The sequence below is a fragment of the Coregonus lavaretus genome (assembly GCF_964263955.1).
Source record: "Coregonus lavaretus genome assembly, chromosome: 18".
Taxonomy (NCBI): Eukaryota; Metazoa; Chordata; class Actinopteri; order Salmoniformes; family Salmonidae; genus Coregonus; species Coregonus lavaretus.
Window position 1 is genome coordinate 26,021,657 of NC_140005.1, and position 16,633 is coordinate 26,038,289.

Genomic DNA, 16,633 nt, shown 5'->3' on the forward strand with positions numbered 1-16,633 from the left:
GCATGACAATGATCCCAAACACACCGCCCGGGCAACGAAGGAGTGGCTTCGTAAGAGGCATTTCAAGGTCCTGGAGTGGCCTAGCCAGTCTCCAGATCACAACCCCATCTGATCCTACTAAGACATGATGAGCATAGTATTGTGTACTGACTGTGCACAATGACAGTGTAGCCTGTTGTGCTGTTTATACCATGTCAGTGTGAAAAGTAGGGAATTAGCTAGGAAAACTGACAGATCAATAATGTTACATTGCTATACTGACTCCAATAAAAACTCACATTGCGCTGTCAAAAAACATCAGAATACCGTTTTTCAGTCGTTTGGCAACTGGTTTCATTGTTTGATTCAGGTCTAATGTGATTGAGGCATAAGTAATAGCTAAAGTGAGTGAGCTAGCTAGCTAACGTTAGCCAACGTTAGACGAAAACTAGCAACGTTAATTTAAAGGCTACAAAACATTTCATACACACAACAGCTGTTAGATACAGCTACCTGACAGATAGCTAGAGACTAGAGCTGAACTGGCTGCGGTAGCTCCTAGCTAGCTAGTTAATTCTCTTCAGGCAGAACTTCAGTCGAGAGGGGATGGAACATTACTGTAGCTAACGTTACGTCAGTTACACTACTAGCTCAGCACTGGGAATACATCTTTTTTTTCTGTTAAGTCAAACAGCAGTTACCTTGCCAGCTACATCAGTCAAATAAAGAGTAGCCAGTTTTTGCTCAGCTTGCTTTTACAACTCGGAGAAAAAGTGTAACACACAGAGAGACAGTAGCTGCAGACAGCAGCACCGTGCCTTTCAGAAGCTTTGCCTTCACACAGCCTGTCCGCACGGTCTTTGGTGTCCGCATGGTCCTAAATCCAGCCTACTGAACCCGCCAAACAGCCAACCCGACCGCTCTGAGGCGTCCGCATGGTCCTAAAGCACACCGATGCCGCTTTTAGTACCACAGTGCAATGGCAAAACTGGGGGGGACAAAAATGCAATTTTAGAATGTTGGGGTCATGTCCCCCCACCGTCCCCAGTGAAAGTTGCGCCCCTGACTCTATTTACTTCTTGCCTGTATATTATGCAGTTGACTGCATGCAAATGTATTGAAAGAGAACCAAGATTTTATTGATCTACTCTATATATGAATATTTTTAAATTATTGACCATTTCTAATGTTGACATTCAGGGTATGTATAGAGGTAGCACTATTAACCATGACTTTCCAATGGGTACTGAAACCCTGCATTGATACTTGGCGAATGGGGAAATCCATAAGGTTAATGCTTTTCCCACAGAAAGAAAGTCCAGTAGCTATAGGCTAAACTTATCTGTTAGTTTCTGGATGATATGAGTGCCAATGCAAGTGATAAACTGATAATAATGATTGAGTGTCAATTATTGAGCACCGTCATAATTTGAAGGCATGAGTCCTTTTTTTTCCTCTCAAGCCTTGGTCAGTTCCAGTAAGTTGTTGCTACATACTGTACATTGATTTATATTTTTGATGATCGACATATATATCCCCTATCACTGTCTGATTTCCTGTAGAGAGAAAGATTATTTTCAGAAGTATTTTAGCATTAATTGCATAACAGTTTATCCTCGTGTCTATGCATAATTTAGGTACATGTTATGTACCGACCGTATGTTGCCATGATGTCTAAAGAAGGCTTTTTAAGTTCACCCTGGCGCATGAACTAGATGTGCAGACTGACTGCACTGTGGTAAATAAAGTAGGGACGTCTGAGACAGACTGACAGCATGGCTTCTGGGACATACAGTTTAATGCACATAAAAGTCCACTCCATCCAGTGACACACAGTCCCACAGTCCCTACACATGACACGAGACAGCCTCTCTACACAGTGACACGGTGTGTCACAAAGCCTGCACCAAGTTCTATTATTGAAGATTAGTTTGTTGAGAGCACCGTCACCACTAAAGGCTCATCTCAATAAAAATAGAAAATCCATTTATATTTGTAAATCTGCATGCCGAGGAGCAGTTTTATGCCCCAGGGTACTGTAACTGATGTATACACACATGCACACACACACAGTGTGAGGATCTCTTGATCTAGGTGTTTCCACAGAGGCAGATCAGTTGGCCTGGCTGTCAGAACATCAAGCAGACAGAGCCTGGGAGGCGTTAGATCTTGTGTGGTGGGTGCCTGCCTGCCTCTCAGCCTCTCCCCAACTCAACTCAACTGCACTGCAGCACTGGGCTGGGCTGGCTTCTGTTTAAAACCGATCTCTTCTCAGCTAGCCTAGCCTGCTGCAAAGTGCTCCCTCTGCGGCCTGCCTGGGGTGTGTAGTACCAATGGGGATGTCTTCTGTCCATTTTACCACCACGTTCATGGTTATGAAGATGTATTGAATATCGCAAGCTGTGATCTCCTGGTGATTGAGAACAGATTTTTTCTCAATGGCACTCGTAAGCTCACAGCAGAGTCTTATATACAGTATAAATGTGTATGGTTCTTGCTCTAAGTCCACTAATGAATGCCTGTCTGCTACACTGGGATCTAGTACTACGTAATAATACAGAGATACATTAGGATGCAGTGGTTGCATTCAGTCGATGGATTTGTGCATATAAGTCATTCATACTGTAACACTCTTGTATGCATCACATGCCAAGTTTCTCTCAAATGACTTAAACTGACTTTTGATGTTCATGAAGGGACACAGGGAGTAGGAGCAGTGGGATGGAGAGAGTTTCTTCTGCTTCTACCTTTAGTCTTTATTTGACAAGTGACTGAAAATAATCTCCTGTGATCTGAGTGTGCTCCCCAGAGAGAGAGAGACAGAGCCTGGCCAGACTTCCCTTCATCACAGGGAGAGAACACATCACATCTCAGTCTCAGACACCTGAATGTATAGCTGCACCCTCCATCCCTCTCTCACCTGACACTCCTCTCTCCTATCTCTCCTTCTCACCTCACACTGGTCGCTCGCAGTCACTCAATCCCTTTCTCTTTCTCTCTCTCTTGCACGCTCTCTCTGTCCCCCTCTCTCTTCTTTCTCTCTTCTCTCTCTGAAGAACTTCTAGCGAAACTCACTGATTGTGTCTTGAGCATGCTAATATCTAGCCCCTCTCTCTCTCTCTCTCTCTCTCTATTTGTGCTGACTGGATACCTCTCCATATGGGGACAGGACTGGCAGGACTGGGAAGCATCTGATCACACCTGGACTATAATTTCCAATCCTTTTCTACTGGAATGTTACTGTTTTCTACCATTTGTTAAAGCAATGTCATTAATAAGTAGCACTGATGATTCCCACTATGGCTCATGTATTGTTTTACAGTTTCACACCTTAACTGTAGCATCAACTAAATAAACTACTGTCTGGTACATCTCTGTCTGAGGCTTTCTAGTCTATTTGTCAACTTTAAAATGTGCTTCTCTACAGGAAAGGAAATGTATTATTACTGGGATATCTACAGAATGTCAGAATCACTCAATCAATGTATTCCCTCTTTATACTTTCAAATGACTAAGCAGACAAAGTTTTACCCAATAATTTATGTACACAAAGCCTCTCAATGGCCAATACATACAGTGGGGGAAAAAAGTATTTAGTCAGCCACCAATTGTGCAAGTTCTCCCACTTAAAAAGATGAGAGAGGCCTGTAATTTTCATCATAGGTACACGTCAACTATGACAGACAAATTGAGGAAAAAAAATCCAGAAAATCACATTGTAGGATTTTTAATGAATTTATTTGCAAATTATGGTGGAAAATAAGTATTTTGGTCACCTACAAACAAGCAAGATTTCTGGCTCTCACAGACCTGTAACTTCTTCTTTAAGAGGCTCCTCTGTCCTCCACTCGTTACCTGTATTAATGGCACCTGTTTTAACTTGTTATCAGTATAAAAGACACCTGTCCACAACCTCAAACAGTCACACTCCAAACTCCACTATGGCCAAGACCAAAGAGCTGTCAAAGGACACCAGAAACAAAATTGTAGACCTGCACCGGGCTGGGAAGACTGAATCTGCAATAGGTAAGCAGCTTGGTTTGAAGAAATCAACTGTGGGAGCAATTATTAGGAAATGGAAGACATACAAGACCACTGATAATCTCCCTCGATCTGGGGCTCCACGCAAGATCTCACCCCGTGGGGTCAAAATGATCACAAGAACGGTGAGCAAAAATCCCAGAACCACACAGGGGGACCTAGTGAATGACCTGCAGAGAGCTGGGACCAAAGTAACAAAGCCTACCATCAGTAACACACTACGCCGCCAGGGACTCAAATCCTGCAGTGCCAGACGTGTCCCCCTGCTTAAGCCAGTACATGTCCAGGCCCGTCTGAAGTTTGCTAGAGTGCATTTGGATGATCCAGAAGAGGATTGGGAGAATGTCATATGGTCAGATGAAACCAAAATAGAACTTTTTGGTAAAAACTAAACTCGTCGCGTTTGGAGGACAAAGAATGCTGAGTTGCATCCAAAGAACACCATACCTACTGTGAAGCATGGGGGTGGAAACATCATGCTTTGGGGCTGTTTTTCTGCAAAGGGACCAGGACGACTGATCCGTGTAAAGGAAAGAATGAATGGGGCCATGTATCGTGAGATTTTGAGTGAAAACCTCCTTCCATCAGCAAGGGCATTGAAGATGAAACGTGGCTGGGTCTTTCAGCATGACAATGATCCCAAACACACCGCACGGGCAACGAAGGAGTGGCTTCGTAAGAAGCATTTCAGGGTCCTGGAGTGGCCTAGCCAGTCTCCAGATCTCAACCCCATAGAAAATCTTTGGAGGGAGTTGAAAGTCCGTGTTGCCCAGCGACAGCCCCAAAACATCACTGCTCTAGAGGAGATCTGCATGGAGGAATGGGCCAAAATACCAGCAACAGTGTGTGAAAACCTTGTGAAGACTTACAGAAAACGTTTGACCTGTGTCATTGCCAACAAAGGGTATATAACAAAGTATTGAGAAACTTTTGTTATTGACCAAATACTTATTTTCCACCATATAATTTGAAAATAAATCCTACAATGTGATTTTCTGGATTTCTTTTTCTCATTTTGTCTGTCATAGTTGACGTGTACCTATGATGAAAATTACAGGCCTCTCTCATTTTTTTAAGTGGGAGAACTTGCACAATTGGTGGCTGACTAAATACATGTTTTCCCCACTGTATCATCAGCAATCCAGGGTTTATATACAGTTGAAGTCGGAAGTTTACATACACCTTAGCCAAATACATTTAAACTCAGTTTTTCACAATTGCTGACATTTAATCCTAGTAAAAATGCTCTGTCTTAGGTCAGTTAGGATCACCACTTTATTTTAAAAATGTGAAATGTCAGAATAATAGTATTTACATTTTAGTCATTTAGCAGACGCACTTATTCAGAGCGACTTACAGTTAGTGAGTTATAATTTTTTTCATACATAGTAGAGATAATTATTTATTTCAGCTTTTTATTTCTTTCATCACATTCCCAGTGGGTCAGAAGTTTACATACACTCAATTTGTATTTGGTAGCATTGCCTTTAAATTGTTTAACTTGGGTCAAACGTTTCGGGTAGCCTTCCACAAGCTTCCCACAATAAGTTGGGTGAAGTTTGGCCCATTCCTCCTGACAGAGTTGGTGTAACTGAGTCAGGTTTGTAGGCCTCCTTGCTCGCACACGCTTTTTCAGTTCTGCCCACACATTTTCTATAGGATTGAGGTCAGGGCTTTGTATTGGCCACTCCAATACCTTGACTTTGTTGTCCTTAAGCAATTTTGTCACAGCTTTGGAAGTATGCTTGGGGTCATTGTCCATTTGGAAGACCCATTTGCGACCAAGCTTTGACTTCTTGACTGATGTCTTGATATGTTGCTTCAATATATCCACAACATTTTCCTTCCTCATGATGCCATCTATTTTGTGAAGTGCACAAGTCCCTCCTGCAGCAAAGCACCCCCACAGCATGATGCTGCCACCCCCGTGCTTCACGTTTGGGATGGTGTTCTTCGGCTTGCAATCAACCCCCTTTTTCCTCCAAACATAACGATGGTCATTATGGCCAAACAGTTCTATTTTTGTTTCATCAGACCAGAGGACATTTCTCCAAAAAGTACGATCTTTGTGCCCATGTGCAGTTGCAAACCGTAGTCTGGCTTTTTTATGGCGGTTTTGGAGCAGTGGCTTCTTCCTTGCTGAGCAGCCTTTCAGGTTATGTCGATATAGGACTCGTTTTACTGTGAATATAGATACTTTTGTACCTGTTTCCTCCAGCATCTTCACAAGGTCCTCTTGTTCTGGGATTGATTTGCACTTTTCGCACCAAAGTACGTTCATCTCTAGGAGACAGAACACGTCTCCTTCCTGAGTAGTATGACGGCTGCATGGACCCATGGTGTTTATACTTGCATACTATTGTTTGTACAGATGAACGTGGTACCTTCAGGCGTTTGGAAATTGCTCCCAAGGATGAACCAGATTTGTGGAGGTCTACATTTATTTTTCTGAGGTCTTGGCTGATTTCTTTTGATTTTCCCATGATGTCAAGCAAAGAGGCACTGAGTTTGAAGGTAGGCCTCGAAATACATCCACAGGTACACCTCCAATTGACTCAAATTATGTCAATTAGCCTATCAGAAGCATCTAAAGCCATGACATCATTTTCTGGAATTTTCCAAGCTGTTTAAAGGCACAGTCAACTTAGTGTATGTGAACTTCTGACCAACTGGAATTGGGATACAGTGAATTATAAGTGAAATAATCTGTCTGTAAACAATTGTTGGACAAAGTAGATGTCCTAACCGACTTGCCAAAACTATAGTTTGTTAACAAGAAATTTGTGGAGTGGTTGAAAACGAGTTTTAATGATTCCAACCTAAGTGTATGTAAACTTCCGACTTCAACTGTACATCATTGATATTACTGCAAAATCCAATCTGTGATACCATATAGTAGTCAAATCAGAACTTCCAGAAATTAGATTTCCAAGCTGATACTGTCTGTGTGTTATTGGCCCTTTCCCCCAGCATCTCCACTTTGGCTCATCTGCAGATATTCATGTTTCTGTGTTGCGTGTGTGAGTGGAATTCTAATGGTTGGATACAGGGTTCTGATTCTAAGAGGATCAGTGTAATCTGCTGCGATCTTTTAGACTGAAACGGTCCGATGTTAAATCATTTAAATAATTAACATAAATGGTATTGAGGTACCTCAAAGCTTTTTTGTTTTTATGTTTTTTAGAAAGCGTTTTGAGATACTTTGTCGGGCTTGATTTGGCAAGAGGGCTGCATTCCAATAATCTGTCCACTCAACTCCTGTGTTGTGATAAGTCGTGTTGACTCCAGTACGCTCATTAACGCTGGAGCTACAGTCCTTGTTCAGGCACAGGTAGGGTGGAGTGAAGGGTTCTAATCTGAACCTCCAATTAAGACTGAGCAGGTTGACAGGAATTATCATGGTTAATTTACCATCATTTGTGTGTATTGACACCAAGCTGAAGAGAAACAGTCAAGAGAAATTAGCTTCTCAAGAGCTACTAAAAATAAAGCTGCAATTGAATCGATGACTCCTGTGGGAGTGTGAAAAAGTACGACGTGATGACTATTTTCTGTAATAGTTTTTGGCCAGAGTCTGAACCCATTACCCTTGGTTAAGTGCTCTTAAAAACTGAGCCGGTCTTCTTCCTCTGAAACTGACATTCATCAATATACTGTAGGAGCATCATGCCATTCAATTCTCTTGAAATATTATTGATTGTGGCTAAAATGACAAATTTAAAGCATTTTGGGTGTATCTTCTCTTTGGTGTACTCTTAAGTGATTATCAGACCTCTAAGATCGAAAAAGAAAAAGACCAAGCTCCATTTCCACTCAATATGGACCACTATAGATCTTCCAGTAAAACCACCAAATACAGTATGTGGTCATTATTTTACAGTGGTCAGTTAGAGGTGGATTTGGGTTCAGCAGGGCCTTTGCTAAGGCTATCAATGTTCATGTTTTTTTAAGAATTGACCTTTTGAGTGAAAATCGTATCACATGATCTCAGCAGAGGAGGGCTTCACTGCTGTAAGTGAGGTCTGAATGACCAAGTTGTTGTCATCATCTTCATAATCAACATCATCACTTTCATCCTTATCATAGTCATAATCATCATCTGTTTCTTCCTCTCAGATCCTGCCTCCCTCTTTTTCCATTAGGATGTTGCAGTGTGGTCCCCCCCCCCCTCCCCTCCCCCCTCAGTCCTCCTGCCAGGAGCTGTTACAGTTCCCCCTTACACCCTCCTCTCCTGCCCCCCCCCCCCCCCCCCCCCCAGCCAGAGGAGAAAGCGGCGATAATGTCAGAAACAATTAGAAAAACGGGCCGTTACAGCAGCTCTCAACAGGGCCACAGAACTGTGCTCTCTTGAGACACACAGCCAGGTCTGCTAATCTCGCCTATTTACAGTTGAAGTCGGAAATTTACATACACTTAGGTTGGAGTCATTAAAACTCGTTTTTCAACCACTCAACAAATTTCTTGTTAACAAACTATAGTTTTGGCAAGTCGGTTAGGACATCTACTTTGTAGTTTTCCAACAATTGTTTACAGACAGATTATTTCACTTATAATTCACTGTATCCCAATTCCAGTGGGTCAGAAGTTTACATACACTAAATTGACTGTGCCTTTAAACAGCTTGGAAAATTCCAGAAAATGATGTCATAGCTTTAGAAGCTTCTGATAGGCTAATTGACATCATTTGAGTCAATTGGAGGTGTACCTGTGGATGTATTTCAAGGCCTACCTTCGAACTCAGTGCCTCTTTGCTTGACATCATGGGAAAATCAAAAGAAATCAGCCAAGACCTCAGAAACAAAATTGTAGACCTCCACAAGTCTGGTTCATCCTTGGGAGCAATTTCCAAACGCCTGAAGGTACCACGTTCATCTGTACAAACAATAGTATGCAAGTATAAACACCATGGGACCACACAGCCGTCATACCGCTCAGGAAGGAGACGCGTTCTGTCTCCTAGAGATGAACGTACTTTGGTGCGAAAAGTGCAAATCAATCCCAGAACAACAGCAAAGGACCTTGTGAAGATGCTGGAGGAAACAGGTACAAAAGTATCTATATCCACAGTAAAACGAGTCCTATAACTTCCAAAGTTGTGGCAAAATGGCTTAAGGGCAACAAAGTCAAGGTATTGGAGTGGCCATCACAAAGCCCTGACCTCAATCCTATAGAAAATCTGTGGGCAGAACTGAAAAAGCGTGTGCGAGCAAGGAGGCCTACAAACCTGACTCAGTTACACCAGCTCTGTCAGGTGGAATGGGCCAAACTTCACCCAACTTATTGTGGGAAGCTTGTGGAAGGCTACCCAAAACGTTTGACCCAAGTTAAACAATTTAAAGGCAATGCTACCAAATACAAATTGAGTGTATGTAATCTTCTGACCCACTGGGAATGTGATGAAAGAAATAAAAGCTGAAATAAATCATTCTCTCTACTATTATTCTGACATTTCACATTCTTAAAATAAAGTGGTGATCCTAACTGACCTAAAACAGGGAATTTTTACTAGGATTAAATGTCAGGAATTGTGAAAAACTGAGTTTAAATGTACAGTTGAAGTCGGAAGTTTACATACACCTTAGCCAAATACATTTAAACTCAGTTACTTGCATACTATTGTTTGTACAGATGAACGTGGTACCTTCAGGCGTTTAGAAATTGCTCCCAAGGATGAACCAGACTTGTGGTGGTCTACAATTATTTTTCTGAGGTCTTGGCTGATTTCTTTTGATTTTCCCAAGATGTCAAGCAAAATTGGCAATGATTTTGAAGGTAGGACTCAAAATACATCCACAGGTACACCTCCAATTGACTCAAATGATGTCAATTAGCCTTTCAGAAGCTTCTAAAGCCATGGAATTTTCCAAGCTGTTTAAAGGCACAGTCAACTTAGTGTATGTAAACTTCTGACCAACTGGAATTGGGATACAGTGAATTATAAGTGAAATAATCTGTATGTAAACAATTTTTGGAAAAAGTACTTGTGTCATGCACAAAGTAGATGTCCTAACCGACTTGCCAAAACGATTGTTTGTTAACATGAAATTTGTGGAGTGGTTGAAAAACGAGTTTTAATGACTCCAACCTAAGTGTATCTAAACTTCCGACTTCAACTGTATTTGGCTAAGGTGTATGTAAACTTCTGACTTCAACTGTATGTTGTGTTTAACAGTGCTGTAGATCATCAGTGTGTTTCAGAGGGAGACCCAGGAGACAGGGCCAGCTGACACAGAGGCACAGGTCTGTTCACTGTTCCAGGTTAGGTGTCCTGGGTCAAACGTGTGGCACTATGTAGTTTTTACCATGTCTGGATTTTCAGATGTGACGTGGAGTCAAACAAGGATTAAAGATGGTAGAACTGTTGGTGGCTTTTCCATGGTCATGTTCAACAGAAATCTCTTCATTCCCTCTCAATGTTATTTCCCATCCTAAAATGGTGGAACTCTGTTGACCCCTTAATGTGTCCTTTTGGATGATCCTGGTGCCACAACATGAAAAGCCCAAAAGCATGAATCACAGAGAGACTGTACTATTAATATTAATATCTGAGGGGAGAGGGTGATAATGTGTGTGTTTATGTTCCGAGTCTTGAAGATTTTGTGATGAACCCAAGAGGCACTCTAAATGAGTCTGACACCCCTGACACCATAGGGTGTGTGTGTGTATTTTTGTTGTTGTATATCTTTTGGGGGGATCCCCATTGGCTGTTGCTAAAGCAGCAGCTACTCTTCCTGGGGTCTTCCTGTGTGAGTGTGTGACACTGTGAGCAAATGTGTGTGTGCCACTGTGAGTGTGTTTGACTGTCTAGGGAGTGCTCCACAGTCTTCCTAACCTTACCCACAAAGTGAAGATGCTGCAAGCATGAGAGCTCAAACACAGCCCTGAAGCACCTTAGTGACACCGGTTATATAATGCTCCTTCTCATGCATATCCATAATGCTTAGAAAAACAAGTTGATATCCTCTTTATGAATGATTTCAAGTTCATTATCAACCACTATGCTCTGAATTTCTTTTTTTTCTTCTCATCTGCTTTTTCAGTAAAGAGCTGAGTGAGCTATATCTAATTGAAATAAACTATTTAGATTCAGATTACATAATTTATTACCATGTTTCAAGTTTTTCCAAGTTGTATAATGACTTGAAGATGAAAAATAAATAGAAAGGCGATTTCCATTCTCTCCATAGAATAAATGTCCAGCGCTGCTCTCCCTATCCAGTACTAGTGATGGTAGCAGTCAGACAGAGGTGATACACTTGGTGGTGCTGGTCAGACACACTCCACAATCACACCTCAGGGCTACAGGGTAGGTGTACATGGGGTCCATGGTTGGCTGAGCAGTTAGGCAGCTGCACCGTCACCAGGCGGGTCTCGTTGTAGGTACACACACGCTTGTAGGACTCTATGCAGGGAGGGTCCAGGACAGGCTTCTGAAGAGACAGATACAAGGTACATTTTGATTAACATGTTCATTTATTCAACAATCTCCACAATGAAGTTACTCCATTTGAAGTACAGTTTATGATAAATTAGTTTATAATAAATTAGTTTATTATTTACTTCATTTTGTCAAGGGTGGATTTAGCCGTGATACTGTGATGCATTGTTCTGCAATAATCATCATACTGTAGTTCAGTTATTCATAATGAAAATGTTTACAGAGTTTGCTGACATCTACTGGTTTCTAACAGTTATCTGCAGTCTGACTGCATAGGACTCTCTCCTGTTCTCCAGCCTCACCTCCCAGGTCTCACAGCGCCCCCAGCAGGCGTCCGTGGTGATGTGCAGCCCTCCACAGCCTGGTTTCCTGGCCAGGAAGGTACACTCCCAATGGCACAGCCAATGAAGCGGAACAGGTTGACAGCTGAAGCCTGGCTCAGTGTCTCTGGGTGAAGCCATGATCACAGCACTGTACAGCACAGCAGCACAGCGCAGCACACCACAGGGTTATCTCTAATGCCTAACATGTTATGCTCTCTCTATATCTCACTTTTATCGAAGTCTTCAAATAGTTAGTGTATAGCAAGTTAATGTGGTGAGTATTTTTTGACAATATTGTTGGTATTTTAATGAAACCAATCAACTGAAGCAAACTTAGATTGTTGAAAAAAGTTATTAAGCAAAATCTTAAAAAATGAAATATTCCAGAGATCTCTGTGATTCCTGACCCTAACTCCATAAAGCGTAAGTGTGACTGATCTAACTAAAGTGTTATAATTCACCACTGAGTACCTCTCCTCTGGGTCATCTGGGCACACAACTGGTCTCACTGCAGTAGATCTCCACTGAAGAGGACTACCACTGAACCTCTGAATCAGGAGCTGCAGTAACTCCGGTAGCTGTGATGTCTCTGACAGCAGAAACACCTGCTAATGGATCCCAGGGAGGAACTCCCAGCTATTTATCCCAGCATGTCATGTCAATCAGGAGCCAGTCAGGGACTCTCTTGCCAGAGAGCCAGGCTCCTGTCTGATCCCCCTTAGGCCTTTGTACCTCCTCTACCTCCCTACCCCATCAGCACAGTCACCAGTGAACTACAGGCCATTAGCCTGATTAGGGACTGTGGCTGCTTCTTTGTTTATAGCCATCCACATGGAAGAGGGGGGAAACACACTCATACCTGTAGATCTACACCCAGGCTAATTTAGCTGAAGGCCCTCAGGAGCTGTTCTTACAGGTGAGATCCTTGCCCTGGAGCGCTAACTAACCAGTGTTTTCTTATCCATTTCAGTCTGTAAGTGTAATTACATTTTGTAAATATTTATTGTTATTTTCACAGAGCACTTACTGTAGCTCTAATTTGGATGTTTGGTGTGTGGAGCCCATGGAGACAGAGGAGTATTGTACGGTCTGGTCTGATCTGTTGATGTGCCCTTGAGCAAGGCACTTAACCCTAATTGCTCCTGTAAGTCACTCTGGATAAGAGCGTCTGAGAGCGGAGAGAGAGAGAGACGAGAAGACCTGAGGGTTTATTTGGATGAGTAAATACTTCGTTCATCATGAAATGACTATCTCCCAAAGCCCTCAGGATACTGGGGATCGGAGCAGAAGAACTCAAGTAGAATTCAAGTACTTTAGGAAATGAACCTCAACCTCCACCCTATTACAGTTAGATTAGAGTAGCAGGGAGGGAGGAGGAGTCAGGGAGGATAGGTCTCCACCTGATCTCAGTCGTCTAAGCCACCTCCTCCCTTCCTAGATATCACATATTACCAGGTATTTTCTAAAGAGTACTAAAGCTCAAGCCATGTTTTAAAGCTCAAATCAGGTTTTCTAATACCTGTATATCTCTGGCTCTGGTTAAGATGATAAATGAGTGACCTCTTGTTCCTGCTGGCAGTACTGACTATTCCCATAAAGCAAAGGACCTCATCCAACCATGGATGTTTAGTTAATGACACGGTATGAGTTGTTGGGTGAAAAAAATGGGCAATTCTCAAAAACAATACAATGATAGTGGACTGGCTGCCTTTGCTGTTGTCAATAATTGTACAAAAGGCCAGGTGTATATTATGTTTATTTCTTTTCTAAATTAAATCTGCAACAAATACTAATGTCATTACATGGCCCCTAGCAGACAGCAGACCTTAAACTGGTGAGACAGTTTAATTTTGCCCTCTGTTCCATGCATACAGCAATTGATATGTGACACTGACACTCTAGTCTCTAGTCAGCTATAGAGACCCACTGGAGGAGAGGGAGTGGAGTGTTTATTTGCTAGTGTGACATTATTCTGATTCCATTAAAGCCACTAGCCTGGCTGGCAATAGTGTTGCTGAAGGATATGCCAGATCTAAAAAGGACACTCTAAGCCTATCTATCCTTAAGATCTGAGTTTGGTGAAGTGGGTGGGTTTTACATCAATATAATAAATGAATTAGAAGAAGAAGAAGAAGAAGAAGAAGAAGAAGAAGAAGAAGAAGAGGAAGAAGAAGTTGATCTCGCAGTGACTATCATGTTGTTGTTCCACTGGCTACAATCGGATACACTTTTGTAGGCTATAGCCCCCAACCCCTACAGGTGTGACAAAATGGGGAGTATGTCCGACCTGACTGGTTGCTATATTTAGCCGGCCGGCCTCCGTCTGAAACCCACTCCTCGAGCGGTAGAGGCTTGCTTTACTATCTCCACATTTGCGCGCGTTGGGAGACGTGTAACTGTGCTGGTGCTACACAATTTATACTGTACAACGCGCTCTGTTTTCCCTATTCCAATCAATGAGTATTGTTATTGCCGGACCTGCATGTGATTGCCAGACAACTGAAACACGTCTATTCAACTTTGTTACATGTAAGTAGACACCTTTTGGCGAATGAATGATAGTGGCTTTCAGTTTGGAAAAGCGTAATATTACTTGACTTACTATGAAGAAGCTTTCGATGTTTGATTTTAGGCCTATTGTTACAATATTTGACTCTCTAGTCACCCCTCTATGTGTTCAGATAAGCATATTAGCCAATATGGCAACTCTAATTAGCATATTTGAGTTTTTGGTCCCCACTCTATTTATAAATCGTGTAGCCTGTGGCCTATGATGAGTTTCTCATTAGGCAACTTCACCATATTTTGACATACTGGTCTGACTCAAGGACTCATTATGACAGTACAGAACTGGGGTTTGAAGCGCACTGGAGGCACACTGAACACGTGCCCACTAGTGCGCTATTTTAGGCAGTGACAAGTTCACAATGTCAACACGTCTGTCGTGCTATCTAGCATTTCGCGAGTCGAAGTGCACGCCATTTATTCTTAACTCGACCTATGTGAGGAATATTTAAAACTGTAATGGGAAAAACTATCCTCCAACTGGGCACGGACTTCAGTTCAACGTCTAGTTTTGATTGACATTTGGTTGAGTTGTCAACTAACGTGAATTCAACAACAAATTTCACCATGTCATTGGATTTAGGTTTATTACAAAATTCCCTTACATTGATGACTTTTTGCAAATCCAATCAGTTTTCCACGTTGATTCAACTTCATCACATTATATTTTGTTGTTGAAATTAAGTGGAAACGTTGATTCAACCGGTTTTTGCCCAATGGGCTACTAACAGGCTTACTTGTTGGATTATGTTTAACTGTTCTCTCAACAGTGTATGACAGGCATTTTTATGGGACACATTCAGTTTCATTCATGCAGCCAATTTGTAAGACAAGAACCTCTGATAGTTTCTTTATGAATGGAAATAATGCTACAGGTTATTATTAGCTTTGTAAAAACATATTATACATCTACTTGAATTAGCATTGACTCTTTTTCCATGTCGATGAAGTTCTTGCATTACATACAATTGATCAAATGTACTGCTTTGTTGCTGTTCTATTTGAGATCTTTGCATATTACTTTTAAGTTGTTGATTGTTTTAAAAAAAAACGGTTTCAAAGGGGTTCTTCGGCTTTCCCCGTAGGAGAACCCTTTTTGGTTCCAGGTGGAACGCTTTTGGATTCCATGTAGAACTCTCTGTGGAAAGAGTTCTACATGGAACCCAAAACGGTTAGACTTGGAACCAAAAATGGTTCTTCAAAGGGTTCTCCTATGGGGACAACCGAAGAACCCTTTTAGGTTCTAGATAGCACCTTTTTTTCTAAGTTCTTCTGAGCACATACCATAACATTAGGTCAGGGAAATGACACAGTCATGATTGATGTTGGATTGACTTGAGTTAGACCCAGAAAGTAGATGCTGTGAAAAGTCAGATGTCTGGCAAAGTTTACAATGACTTTACTTGTATTAAACTTTGCCTTGAAACTATCAGAGAGACCAAATATTTTGGATTGAATAAATTCAGAGATAGCCTAATCTGTCTCTGTTCGTTTTTACAAGGTGGAAGTTGATTTGTAAAACTTTTTCTTAGTATAAGAATTTCCCTCATGTAGACCTCCTCATGTACATTTAGTCAATCATAGAATCTGTTTGGACCTGAATGCTCATTAAATGATTATCTGACATGTAAAATCATGTTTCCTGGCTTGTAGAGCCGATGAATGTAAGCCACAACCAGAGGGAGATATACAGCACAAGCTCTGTCAAGTAATTGGTGTCTTTGCCAATAACAATGTCTCTGCATAGCATGCATATTGGATGTTAAATACTAACAATGAAATGCAGAACGGATCAGAGCAGTATGACTTAGTCATTATGAGTGGGAGTCATGTCCTTGACCCTATTGGCCACTCTGTTCCAGTGAGGCCTTGGCTAGGCTGGCTGAGTGGTTCTGATATAGGGAGGCCTGCCTGTCTGTCCTCTGCCTCCTCTGAGTCGGCAGATTAAAGAAAACAATGCCCTCTCTCTGTTGAACACTCATGTCTCTCCACAATCTTACACAGGATACTGTATATGCCCCAAACTGCCCTTCCCAGTGTCTCTCTCTTCAAATGAAACAAGATACTATTTTTCCTCACCCTCATCTCTCCCCATTTGTGTCACGTGTGTGTCAGAATGCATGGCTGGATGGGTGGAACTAGCGCAACACACTAGGATTTATTACCCCTGTTCAAACATGACAAAAGGTCTGTTTTTTGTTGCCTCTGTGGTAGCAGGACCAATTATATACACACTGAAACAGAACAAATGCGCACACACAAAATATTGTTCAATTTATGCAAAAGA

The 16,633-nt window shown here is 41.8% G+C and overlaps 1 pseudogene across 1 annotated transcript; it reads right to left on the reverse strand.

Moving 5' to 3' along the window:
- Window positions 1–11,257: 11,257 nt before the first annotated feature.
- LOC311145610 (glycoprotein hormone beta-5-like) lies at window positions 11,258–12,268 on the reverse strand (annotated as a pseudogene). Its single transcript has 3 exons — window positions 12,253–12,268; window positions 11,761–11,905; window positions 11,258–11,450 (listed from the first exon to the last, which is right to left on the reverse strand). The product of its transcript is annotated as a glycoprotein hormone beta-5-like (transcript).
- Between the last annotated feature and the right edge of the window lie 4,365 nt (window positions 12,269–16,633).